Raw genomic sequence first — 14176 nt, forward strand, 5'->3', positions numbered from 1 at the left:
AAAACAAGTCCAATTAAGTTGAAAATTTTTCTAACTTCTGCGAATCTACGTTTTTTTTTCCATCTTTATGAAATGTTTGAACTTAAAAATTTCTAATCATTTAGGTGCAAAAAATTTAAAAATTTCATGAGTGAAAATCAGTTTAAAAATCTTTTTATTACCAACAGCATTTCTCTAAATGTAAACTATTTGAAATTTTTTCGAAGTCGAAGCAAATTTCCAAAACCAACTACTACTCTGTATATAGCGGTTTTTATCAAATTGAAAAAGTTTCTGCGATTAAATAATTGCAGAACATTTCGAAGTACTAAAAACTTGAAAATTTTTCAAAGTCAAAGCAATTTAAAAGTTACTTGAAGTAAATATGCATCTGAATTTTTCTAAGTAAAGTATGAACACAGTGTTTTTCCAATTACAAAACATTTGAAAATTTTTTAAAAGACCAAGCATCTTCTGTTTATTAAATAGTCATGAAATTTTCGATTTCAAGCAACTTATGAATATTTATAAAACTAACAGTCAGAATTTTTCTAAGCACGAAAAATTTTTGAAAGTCAATTTGTAAATCATTCCTTGTTCAAAAGTACAAAAATCTTGATCTTTCGAAAGAAGAGACAAAAATTTTCTAAGTACCATCCTCATGAGAATTTTTCAAAGTACTGACAATATGAAAATTTTTAACTTACAGCATGTGCAATGTAATTCCTTGTACACCCATTTTTTTAAAAAACTTAAAAATTTTTCAAAGTACCAACCACTTCAGAATTTACCTGATTCTAAACACTTTCAGAATTTCCGAAGCCAACAGTTTCTAAGTTTTTCAAAGTACAAACTATTGGAAAAGTTTTCAAAATCAGTTTGATATTGTTTGAAAAATTTCCTACGACCAAACACCTACCTCTCCTTATATGCTCATTTGTTCAGACTAAAAAAGTTCCAAAAGCTCGCAGCGCTCCCTAGTGTAAAAAACACCATATCTGTTCCAAATATATTGGTTTATTCTAGATTATTGGCTTAGATTATTTAATTGATCCTTTTTTTGTGCATAGGTACAGCTTTTGTGTCGTGTACTTTTCAGAATTTACAGTCTCGGTGATATGGTGCTGGTGGACATGTTTTGGGGAGCAAAAACTTCATCGGATCACTTTTTGGATAAATCCTCAGATAAATCCACATTTTTCTCTGATCTAGAGTTCTCTTATCTATAGTTTTTTTTAGTCTCACTGATAGCATTAAATTGTCGAAGCTGTCGTTATTTTAAATAGGGGATATCTTTAAATCCAATTTGAACGAGGATTTTTAGCACTATGAAGGTTATCAAGGAAGAATTTTTGGCTTATTGATTTTGTCCGATATTTAATGAAGCAAATTCCTGATGTTTGCAAATGCATCGCGATGTCGTTGTGAATCACTGATGAACGTGTTATGAAACGGAAAATTTCCGTTGATGGTCTGTACAAGTGTGAAATCCGAATTGGAGCAGAACGGCCGTATATCACTCCCCTCTTCGAGCTTTACACTTGTTAGCCGTTTCGGAACTTTTCCGTTCTTCGGTGCAGTAAGCCTCGGGGTATCGAAAGAACTGGGTGGTCCTGGACTGCGACGCTAGATCGCAAGTCCGTGACCCGAAGTCTCTGAATAACCCTTGCGTTTGCAGCCTGATTTCTTTCTTAAAGCACAAAAATTATTCATCTCGCTCTAGTTAAGCTGAGGTGGGCTAGATTAAGGTCCTGGACTGTAACTAAAGATTGCAAGTCCGTGCCCTGAAAAACCACCCAGCGCTTTACTAACGTTCAATCTTAGATCAAGAACGTTTATAGTGCTCGGAATTCTCGAATTTTGACGTCTCTAATATTTTCTAATTAAGAGGAGGTAAATATTGCTTCAGTATTTTTTATTCATCGCGATATGGTGCTAATGGACATGTTTTGGGGAGCTAAAACTTTATTGGATCATTTTTTATATAAATCATCCAACTGGTCTATGAAAAAAGGAACAATTTGAAGTTATAAATGACAAATAAGTGTTCAATCGCAGTATTAATGGCCTAGTAGGTGAGACGATAAACTTTTCTCTTCCTTTGCTCTTCCAGGAACTTTTCATTTAATATATTCTTCATTTTTCAGCGTTTCAATGATCATCATATTGTGATCAAGTTGGTTTTAAAATACACCAAGAAACAGTAACCTGGAAGTATAGGCAGTCAAGGGCCAGCAGCGCTCCTTAGTGTAGAGAACACTATCCATAATATCGGTTAATTCTACCTCATTAGTTTAGATTTAATTTATCCTTTTTTGTGCATAGGTACAGCTGTTGTGTCGTGTATTTTTCAGAATTTACAGTCTTGGTAATATGGTGCTGGTGGACATGTTTTGGGGAGCTAAAACTTCATCCGATCATTTTTGGATAAATCCTCATACTGGTCTATGGAAAAAGGAACAAATTGAAGTTATAAATGACAAAAAAGTGTTCAATCGCAGTATTACTGGCTTAGTAGGTGAGACGATAAACTTTTCTCTTCCTTTGCTCTTCCAGAAACTTTTCATTTAATATATTCTTCATTTTTCAGCGTTTCAATGATCATCATATTGTGATCAAGTTTGTTTTAAAATACACCAAGAAACAGTATCCTGGAAGTATAGGCAGTCAAGGGCCAGCAGCGCTCCTTAGTGTAGAGAACACTATCCATAATATCGGTTAATTCTATCTCATTAGTTTAGATTAAATTTATCATTTTTTGTGCATAGGTACAGCTTTTGTGTCGTGTAGTTTTCAGAATTTACAGTCTTGGTGATATGGTGCTGGTGGACATGTTTTGGGGAGCTAAAACTTCATCCGATCATTTTTGGATAAATCCTCATACTGGTCTATGGAAAAAGGAACAAATTGAAGGTATAAATGACAAAAAAGTGTTCAATCGCAGTATTAATGGCCTAGTAGGTGAGACGATAAACTTTTCTCTTCCTTTGCTCTTCCAGGAACTTTTCATTTAATATATTCTTCATTTTTCAGCGTTTCAATGATCATCATATTGTGATCAAGTTGGTTTTAAAATACACCAAGAAACAGTATCCTGGAAGTACAGGCAGTCAAGGGCCAGCAGCGCTCCTTAGTGTAGAGAACACTATCCATAATATCGGTTAATTCTACCTCATTAGTTTAGATTAAATTTATCATTTTTTGTGCATAGGTACAGCTTTTGTGTCGTGTATTTTTCAGAATTTACAGTCTTGGTAATATGGTGCTGGTGGACATGTTTTGGGGAGCTAAAACTTCATCCGATCATTTTTGGATAAATCCTCATACTGGTCTATGGAAAAAGAAACAAATTGAAGGTATAAATGACAAAAAAGTGTTCAATCGCAGTATTACTGGCCTAGTAGGTGAGACGATAAACTTTTCTCTTCCTTTGCTCTTCCAGGAACTTTTCATTTAATATATTCTTCATTTTTCAGAGTTTCAATGATCATCATATTGTGATCAAGTTGGTTTTAAAATACACCAAGAAACAGTATCCTGGAAGTACAGGCAGTCAAGGGCCAGCAGCGCTCCTTAGTGTAGAGAACACTATCCATAATATCGGTTAATTCTACCTCATTAGTTTAGATTAAATTTATCATTTTTTGTGCATAGGTACAGCTTTTGTGTCGTGTATTTTTCAGAATTTACAGTCTTGGTGATATGGTGCTGGTGGACATGTTTTGGGGAGCTAAAACTTCATCCGATCATTTTTGGATAAATCCTCATACTGGTCTATGGAAAAAGGAACAAATTGAAGTTATAAATGACAAAAAAGTGTTCAATCGCAGTATTACTGGCCTAGTAGGTGAGACGATAAACTTTTCTCTTCCTTTGCTCTTCCAGGAACTTTTCATTTAATATATTCTTCATTTTTCAGAGTTTCAATGATCATCATATTGTGATCAAGTTGGTTTTAAAATACACCAAGAAACAGTATCCTGGAAGTACAGGCAGTCAAGGGCCAGCAGCGCTCCTTAGTGTAGAGAACACTATCCATAATATCGGTTAATTCTACCTCATTAGTTTAGATTAAATTTATCATTTTTTGTGCATAGGTACAGCTTTTGTGTCGTGTATTTTTCAGAATTTACAGTCTTGGTGATATGGTGCTGGTGGACATGTTTTGGGGAGCTAAAACTTCATCCGATCATTTTTGGATAAATCCTCATACTGGTCTATGGAAAAAGGAACAAATTGAAGGTATAAATGACAAAAAAGTGTTCAATCGCAGTATTACTGGCCTAGTAGGTGAGACGATAAACTTTTCTCTTCCTTTGCTCTTCCAGGAACTTTTCATTTAATATATTCTTCATTTTTCAGAGTTTCAATGATCATCATATTGTGATCAAGTTGGTTTTAAAATACACCAAGAAACAGTATCCTGGAAGTACAGGCAGTCAAGGGCCAGCAGCGCTCCTTAGTGTAGAGAACACTATCCATAATATCGGTTAATTCTACCTCATTAGTTTAGATTAAATTTATCATTTTTTGTGCATAGGTACAGCTTTTGTGTCGTGTATTTTTCAGAATTTACAGTCTTGGTGATATGGTGCTGGTGGACATGTTTTGGGGAGCTAAAACTTCATCCGATCATTTTTGGATAAATCCTCATACTGGTCTATGGAAAAAGGAACAAATTAAAGTTATAAATGACAAAAAAGTGTTCAATCGCAGTATTACTGGCCTAGTAGGTGAGACGATAAACTTTTCTCTTCCTTTGCTCTTCCAGGAACTTTTCATTTAATATATTCTTCATTTTTCAGCGTTTCAATGATCATCATATTGTGATCAAGTTGGTTTTAAAATACACCAAGAAACAGTATCCTGGAAGTACAGGCAGTCAAGGGCCAGCAGCGCTCCTAAGTGTAGAGAACACTATCCATAATATCGGTTAATTCTACCTCATTAGTTTAGATTTAATTTATCCTTTTTTGTGCATAGGTACAGCTTTTGTGTCGTGTATTTTTCAGAATTTACAGTCTTGGTAATATGGTGCTGGTGGACATGTTTTGGGGAGCTAAAACTTCATCCGATCATTTTTGGATAAATCCTCATACTGGTCTATGGAAAAAGGAACAAATTGAAGTTATAAATGACAAAAAAGTGTTCAATCGCAGTATTACTGGCTTAGTAGGTGAGACGATAAACTTTTCTCTTCCTTTGCTCTTCCAGAAACTTTTCATTTAATATATTCTTCATTTTTCAGCGTTTCAATGATCATCATATTGTGATCAAGTTTGTTTTAAAATACACCAAGAAACAGTATCCTGGAAGTATAGGCAGTCAAGGGCCAGCAGCGCTCCTTAGTGTAGAGAACACTATCCATAATATCGGTTAATTCTACCTCATTAGTTTAGATTAAATTTATCATTTTTTGTGCATAGGTACAGCTTTTGTGTCGTGTATTTTTCAGAATTTACAGTCTTGGTGATATGGTGCTGGTGGACATGTTTTGGGGAGCTAAAACTTCATCGGATTACTTTTTGGATAAATCCACATATTTCTCTGATCTAGAGTTCTCTTATCTATAGTTTTTTTGAGACTCACTGATAGCATTAAATTGTCGAAGCTGTCGTTATTTTAAATAGGGGATATCTTTAAATACAATTTGAACGAGGATTTTTAGCACTATGAATGTAATCAAGGAAGAATTTTTGGCTTATTGATTTTGTCCGATATTTAATGAAGCAAATTCCTGATGTTTGCAAATGCATCGCGATGTCGTTGTGAATCACTGATGAACGTGTTATGAAACGGAAAATTTCCGTTGGTGGTCTGTACAAGTGTGAAATCCGAATTGGAGCAGAACGGCCGTATATCACTCCCCTCTTCGAGCTTTACACTTGTTAGCCGTTTCGGAACTTTTCCGTTCTTCGGTGCAGTAAGCCTCGGGGTATCGAAAGAACTGGGTGGTCCTGGACTGCGACGCTAGATCGCAAGTCCGTGACCCGAAGTCTCTGAATAATCCTTGCGTTTGCAGCCTGATTTCTTTCTTAAAGCACAAAAATTATTCATCTCGCTCTAGTTAAGCTGAGGTGGGCTAGATTAAGGTCCTGGACTGTAACTAAAGATTGCAAGTCCGTGCCCTGAAAAACCACCCAGCGCTTTACTAACGTTCAATCTTAGATCAAGAACGTTTATAGTGCTCGGAATTCTCGAATTTTGACGTCTATAATATTTTCTTATTAAAAGGGGTTAAATATTGCTTCTGGGTAAGAATAGTTAGGTGGTAGAATGTTGCATTTTGAAAATGTGAACAGTTGTAATATTCCAAATTTGAACTAAGCCATAATCGGTTTCTTAAGATAAACTTCTATATCTTCATGGATCTACCTTTGCGAATAAGAATTTTCTTGATACCGAAATTATTTATTTGAAAATCTAATTTATCATATTTACGATGAAAATCACTAAATTTTTTAACTTGTGTTCGCGTAGGATTTAGAAACCTGAGCTTAGTCAAAATTTTCTTAAAATGATATTTTTTTGAAGTATAATTTTGCGGATTATGGCAGCAAAGTATGCCACTTGTACTTGAAGGTACTTACACGACGATTGCAAGCTGAATTGCAACAATAAAATGTATAGAATTTAGCTGGCAACTACTGCCAAATTGAGCAATCCTTCTTATTGTTCAAAAACAGTTCATCCTTCTTAATGTTCAAAAAAAGGATCCTGCACTAGATCCAGGCCCAGAGAACAGCGTGAATTGACTACACTAATTTAGATTTCAAAGCAATTAAATGAATCTAATACCTTTTCGAGGAAGATCTATAAAGATACGAAAGTCCTTGGCCCACCAACGGCTGTAGAGTCTATCGCTTATGCTTCCCGATGAGGTGTTATTCATCCTGGAATTACCCTAAATTCACATTTCTCTCTATCAAACGGAGTTTTTTCAAGAAAGCTTATTTTTACTTAATAAATTTTTGTTAGTGAGTCAATTTTATGAGATTAAATTTTTTAGTGTTAACCCACTTTAAGTCACCAGAATTTGATTCTATGAGAAAAAGAAATAAATGAACCTAATGCTTAGGTGAAGCAGGTATAAACTAATTTGTTATTTTACAATGTATGGAAACCCTAATTGTCAAGGTAAGAAAGGTGTAAAATTCCGTAGTTAAATTTAAAACTTGTTATATTTAAGTTTTTAACAGAATATTGGAAGACTAAAATTATTAAATCGTAATTATCCAATTAAAATTATTCAATTATTCCTGTAACGAAATTATTCAAAGTCATTTAAATTGTTTAACTTTATTTTAAATCTATTTCTGATGGATTTTTATCTTCAGTAATTTTAAGATCTTATTCAATATCTTTCAAATTAGCAGTTAATTCAAATTTTTTTAGTATTATTTTTAAATACAGATTTAGTTTCTTCTGTTCATTTCTAAATTAAAACTCAACTGGAACTCTTTCTTTTTGTTTGCATTCTTTTGACATTTCTTAAAATTTACTTTGAGAAATCTTTAGTAATTGACAAAAGCATTCAAATTTGAATGAAAATAAAAGCTCAAAATAAAAGTTAACAATGCATAAAAACGCCAAAATAGCGTGTTCTCCCTGTGCAATAATATATATGTATTATGATAACATTAAAAAGTACTTAAATCTGGTATAAAATTCAAACTTTTAAAGTTAATTATTCTTTTTTTTTCGAAGCTGGTTTAAAGGTTTATTCTATCTTATTGGTTTGGATTGTTTAATTTCTCCTTCTGTTTTTGCGCATGGATACTGCTCGTGTGTCTTGTATTTTTCAGAATTGACCTTCTTCTCGACAAGCTGCTGATGGACACGTTTTGGGAAACTGAAAAGGATGCTAAGCTTTGAATAAAGAATCAGAAGAATCTAGGAAAAGCTGCACTATCTTTAAAAAAAAAGAAACTTTATTCCTTGTTGGTCTAGAAGGTGAGACGATAACCTTTATTTTTCACTCTTTCCCAAAGCCTCTATTTAAACAAAAAATCTTATTATCCAGATTCATGGGTTTGTGATATCCAGATGAAAGAGCTTCTCAACGTTGTTCGGCAATCTTTATCAAATGGGGATTAGTTTTTGCCCTCCCAATGAAGTGGCTCAGAATGAAGTGGCTCCAGAATCTGCTGTTGTAGACATATACTCACACAGACCACAGTGCTGACATTAAATGTCTTTAGTGGTAGACGGATAGTGGCTTACCGTCGGGCTAACCGTGGGAGGTCTTTCATGGTTTTCCTCTCCATGTAACGCAAATGCGGGTTAGTTGCAACAAAGTCCTCCATGAAGGCTAGTTTGATCCAGGTGTTCCCTTGTCTTCTGGTTTCGTTTCAAATGTCTCGCGTTTCAATTCTTATGGAACTGAAGATTTATATTTGCGCACTAAACAAGCCTGTTTTTCAATCCTTGACTTTTGGAGAATTCTTGCTCCAAACCCTGCAAAAGCATGTGGAATTTTTTCAGCTTATTTATAAAATGTTAAACTCTACGGTCGTATTGAGTGTTTACTTAGTTGTTATACTGACTTTCATTTGTTGTTGTTGTGTAATGGAAGATAATGTTAGAAAAAAATATTTTTTAAACAAAAACTATTAAACATATTGTGTAAAATATTACCTAGTTTATGTAATTCCAGAGCCTACATGAAAAGTGTCCACAGTACCTGTTTTTTTACTGTTAGAAAGCTTTTTAGGCTAAGAGCAGAGAAGCGATCGCAGAGTGAGGTTATATAAAGCGTGGCGTTTAGGAATAATTTAAAAACAAAATGTGACTTTTTTTTTCTAGAAAATTAGTTACGGAAAACTAGTTGTGTAAACATATTCGTGATTAATTGATACGAGAAGTGATTAATTTTCTATTAATATTGGTTAGAAATTTCTTAGATACCTTAAAGTCTTGAAAAACAAATTAAGCCTTTTGTAGGGAAATTTTTTAAATATTGAATTTGTCATTTTGAAAAGGGGTGTTCTTCACTTTGGATCCATTGGAGAAAACCCCTTTTCAAAATGATTTAATTCAATTTCTAAATTAGTCTAGAAAATTTTTAAATGTGTTATTTAATGTTAAGTAACTTTGATCAAAATCCCCTTTTATTTAAGTTATCAAGTAGATTTATAATTTCATAGAAAAACTTCCCGTATATTTCATAAATAAATTTTACTTTTTTCATGTGTAGGCTTAATTTCATGAAATAAAATGTAATTTCAGATTATTAAAATTAGTTTAATTGCAATTTCTCCCTTAATTTCAAATGTTTTCTGGAAATAAGCTGTTTTCAGGGAGTAAAATTTAAAGTTCCATTCAGATTAATAAAATTAAAACCCCTGCTTCTAATTTCTTAAAACTTTTTATTTTAATACAGATTTATGCGAAAATTAACTGTTTCATGGAAATTTTTTTATCTGAATATGCGAAAATATGAGATTCCAAATTTTAAATTAAGTAAGTCTTAAGACTTTGCTTGTATTCACTGCTGGTTGAGAAAAATTATATTTTTATATTAGATTCAATCCTTTAAAACAAACTTTCAGATTAACTGCTCTCAGTCACCAAAGCTTTTATTGTCCCTGTCAAAGTTTTTTCAAACTTAGTATTTTATTCACTGTAATATATTTCTATTCCGTGTAATATATTCTGTTCTATGTAATATATTCTATGTAATATATTTGTATTGTTCATAAGGGTTATAGCTGTGAAAAAAGTAGAAAAATTGTATTAATGTGTGTTTTTTTCCCTTTCCATAATTTGCCTCTTCAAATTTATCCAATTTAAATGGGTAGCTCATTTTGATATGGTGTTTTGTTGCATAATTTTGATATTGTATTAGAATTTTTTGCTATTGGATAACTGAAGTTGTTAAATTTTGTAAATTGTGTTAAACTTTTTACATAATGTACAGATTAAATTTCCATTTCAACTTTGTCTTGTAATATTTTAGTGATAAATAAATGTGTTTATACTTGAAATTTAGTTTTTGATTATTGTTTGGTTGACTATCTTTTTCCTAGGATTCGTTTAAGGTTTTTAGATTGAAATTTCCCGATAAGGAAGTATAATTAAACTAATGTTATTGTTTTCAGATTAAAAAAAAGTACATATCTGCGAAAAGTTATTTCTGTAGCACCTGTTTCAACGCTGAGCCAAATAAACTATATCAAATTGAGTAAGTTTTTGTTCTAGATCGAATTTCCACGAAGTGAGTGCAAATCTTTATTGTTCGAAAGAATGACTTCAATATTTAAGGGTCAGTTTATGTAGCTTCACTTCTGATGCATAAAACGTGATAAATAATTGTTTTTTAGCATCTTTAATTTTACGAGTTCCTGTATGGAATACAGTCGGACTTTTATTTAACGAACTTCATTTTTACGAATTTCTGTATTTTACAAATTTTTTCGAGAAACTGAAGGGAGTCAACCTTCATCTTATCAAAAGGTACCTAGTGATAGAATCAAGTTAACATGTCTTATATACCAGTGATTTGGTATTTAATATTTGAAGTGGTAGTTACGTTCCCTTCCAGAATTTTATCTGTGCTCATAATTCGATGAAATATTAACTTGATTCATGCTGTTTTATTTATTTATATTCATTTTTGCTCATTATATTTTTTCTTCGTAGCATTTCGCTCATTATTTTTTTCCTTCATTTTCTGTTTTTATAGCATTTCGCTAATTTTCTTTTTTATTTTATTTCTTTTCTTCATTTTTTTGCAGCACATTTCGCTCATTATTTCCCTATTATGCTTATTACCGGGGGACTTTATATACTTCACCGGATCCTTTTTTTTTTAGCAGTTTATATTAAGCAAATTTACTGTTTTATTGTGGACCATCCATCATGTTAGCGATTTCATATCACGTCCGGGTCACCATTTTAGGGAGTTAGGTTAATACGACTATGTCAACCTTTATCTATCAAAAGGTACCTAGTGATAGAATCAAGTTAACATGTCTTATATACTAGTGATTTGGTATTTAATATTTGTAGTGGTAGTTACGGCACAGAACCAGGAACATTTTGGAAATTTCTACGTAAAATAACTTCCAAATAACGAAGTGAATTTTCTAATTAACGAACTTTTCATTGAGATCCACCTTCCCTATTTTCCAAAATATTTCTTAACATTTCAAACTTGTTAACGCATTTTATGAGGACCTTGAATTAATTTTCAAAGCCACTGCTTTATGAAATATATTACTGTTTTTTCTAAAATTTATCGTAAAGAAAGCAGAAACTTCTCTTTACCTTTTTGTTTGAATTTCAAATGAAAAACTCAGTTCAAATTAACTGATTCTATAATGTATGTTTAAAATCACTTCTATAATAAATGCAAATATATTTTTATGCATATATTTAGCCTTTTCTTAGTTGAAAATGTATATAGAATGATAGTGTAACACTGGATAATGTTTTGCACTCTTTCCATGCAGATTTCTTTTATGGTTAAGATTTATAAAATCAAGAATTGATACAAGTTTACAAGAGTACATTAATTGCTATTTTAATTATGTCTAGTGTTTATGAATTTAAAACCCGTTTTGTGTTTAAGTATTTTGAAAGGTGATTTTCTATTTAACGAATTTTCCATATAACGAACTTATTATCTGGATTTAGTTAAATACAGGTTTGACTGTATTTCTATTCACGAAAATTCTTAAAATATTTCTATTTACGAGTTGCTGTATAAAAATTTCTATTATAAGAAGAAAAAGAATAATCATGTCAACCAGTGTCAATCAGTGGAAGACAGGAAAAAGTTCATACTATCCAGCTTCTCTTTTTTTGGTTCACTATATACACAAAAAATAATATGATACGTGTTATTTTTCGTGTCAAGGTACATGGACTAACATTTCGTTCACTATATCCGGGAGTTGACTAAAAACCGTGTGAGCGGGGTCTGACTATATATATACACACAGTCAAACCCCTCCAAACATGTGGGGTTTGACCAGGGCCTGATTATCGCCTAGGCCCAATAGGCACGGACCTAGGGCCCACACTTTCTGGGGAGCCTCAAAAATTAGTAAAAAGTTCACACTATTAAATTTAAAAAAAAAATACTTAAAGAAACAGTTTATCTCAAAAAAGGTATTTTTTATTTAAAATTTTCTTTAGATTGTGATAAACCAAGCTCTTGTAAACATTGCACGAATCAATATCGAAAGCACAGCCGTATTTTAATGGGTGCCATTTTTACTCCAACGGCTTAAGCAAATGCAACAAGAATGCATATTCACAAAGTCTCTCATAAATGATTAGTGCCAACGAGAACTAAAATCTTATTCTTAACAAATATGTAAAGCTGTAGATGGAAGGCTGCAGTCCTTAAAATAATTAAGCTGATCAGTTACTTTTAGAAAAAATCACTGATTTCAATTGTTTGTGGTTACCAAACTATTATTTATTTTCATACAACATTGTTTTGTTGTTTCATATTTTGCTTTCATATTTAGATGTTTAAACTTTATCTTAGAAAAAAAATCTTCAATTGTCTACTTTCAAATTTTTTAAAAATGTTTCTCTTGAATCATGCAGTTCAATAGATTCTTTTTAGAGTTTGGATAACTCTTCAGGAATTTAATTTCAAAATATTTTGCTAGGGGCCCCGAAAATTTTGTGAGCAATGGGCCTGAATTTGCCTTGATCGATTTCGGGGTTTGACTGTATATATAGATCAAGCATGCTTAGGAACTAAACACTGGAGGTTTCACGTTCGGTTGACCACCTTACCGGAACATCTGCTCCTGCATCCCAGAGCCCAAGCTCAAGAAAACTGAGATGGGCACAGTAGGCCTCGGCCCTCTATGGGCTGTATATATATATATATATATATATATATATATATATATATATATATATATATATATATATATATATATATATATATATATATATATATAATATGTCTCACTTTATTTTGTTTTAATAAAAGTTTAAATTTGCTAGATAATTGGATTTATCTGCACCTTCGAAAATCAGTTGGCTTTTTTTTTAATCAGTTACTGTAACGCACATTCCTAACACTATATTTATTATTTAATGAAATAAACATTATAATGAGTGCACTATAATTTGAATGCGTTATTGTGATCGCCGTAGAATTTAACATGAACAATGCCGGAACCAACTAACCCTTCAAGTTTCAGTAGCAACGGAACTACGGAAGGTGACTTAATTCCCTTCTCCCTCAAAAGTAATAATTTTTTTTTTTTAAATTACGTTTTCATTATTAATGTTCTCTGTATGTTTTATGCAGTGTAAGCCTTTGTTTTTCATTTATTTATAAAATTTATGAAGTATTTATTATTATTTTATATTTATAAAATTTAGTTTTAAAAAAAAACTTTTCTTTTAAAACAAGTTGTTTGCCGATTACACATAGAGAATCTGTTTATTTCTAGTTTTAAAAAAAGCTTTCTTTTTTTTTAAAAAAAAAGTTTAAAGACAAGTTTAAAAAGGAACGAAAAAAAACTGAGATATTTTATGCATGAGTGTGGGGGTGGGAGGTTGCATGGACAAGTGAAGAAAAAATAGCAATAGATGACAGGGAAGAATTATTTCGAGAAATTTTAATTTTAATTTTTTAGTTCGATGTTTCTTCTTTTTGCTTCAACTAATGTATTTTCATGCCCGAGTGTAAATTATCATAAATGATTGTGGCAAAGGCACGAGGAAGCTCGTGATAAATCCAGAATAAAATCAAATAAGGATTTCATTCTTATCATTTTTTTACATTCAGCAATATACTTTTAAAATGTATCTCTACTGTGAAAGACCAAAATGGGTGACTGTCGACTTTTGCTTGTTGTTGTTGTTTCTAATGTCACTTGCCACACGGGCAAGCCTGCTTGGTGAAACCAAACAAATTTAAGGCAGAGTGGGCGTTTCTTGCTTTTTCAGCGGCGCCATCCTATGACTAAGAATTCGTCTTCAATCACACACACACGTCACAGCCCGTTTTATGGGGTGGACCCATTCAAACATCCATTCATTCATTTATAGATCGTCATTTTGATCTGAATCAGAGAACGATCGATCTCCAATCCAGTACCCCCAGCGGTACTGAATTGTTATGGGTGGACTTTTGAGACTCGACAGATTTAACGTGCATTAGTCGCCATTTACTACACGGAGAGTCTTCGGTCGGCGGTGTTCGAGTTCACGAACTCTC

The 14176-nt window shown here is 32.3% G+C and overlaps 1 long non-coding RNA gene across 2 annotated transcripts; it reads left to right on the forward strand.

Annotated features, from left to right (window-relative positions):
• Positions 1 to 816: 816 nt before the first annotated feature.
• On the forward strand, positions 817 to 9965 carry LOC147806926 (uncharacterized). 2 transcript variants are annotated; one of them, XR_015435392.1, is made up of 7 exons: positions 818 to 2497; positions 2570 to 3383; positions 3456 to 3826; positions 3899 to 4712; positions 4785 to 5155; positions 5228 to 7932; positions 8003 to 9965. It is a non-coding gene; the product is annotated as an uncharacterized LOC147806926 (long non-coding RNA). The 2 variants fall into 2 exon arrangements; XR_015435391.1 differs by having other exon boundaries at positions 817 to 2497; positions 3456 to 4712.
• Positions 9966 to 14176: the final 4211 nt, after the last annotated feature.

The sequence above is a fragment of the Parasteatoda tepidariorum genome, chromosome 7 (genome assembly GCF_982258835.1).
Source record: "Parasteatoda tepidariorum strain Cologne lab strain chromosome 7, Ptep-v5.0, whole genome shotgun sequence".
NCBI lineage: Eukaryota > Metazoa > Arthropoda > Arachnida > Araneae > Theridiidae > Parasteatoda > Parasteatoda tepidariorum.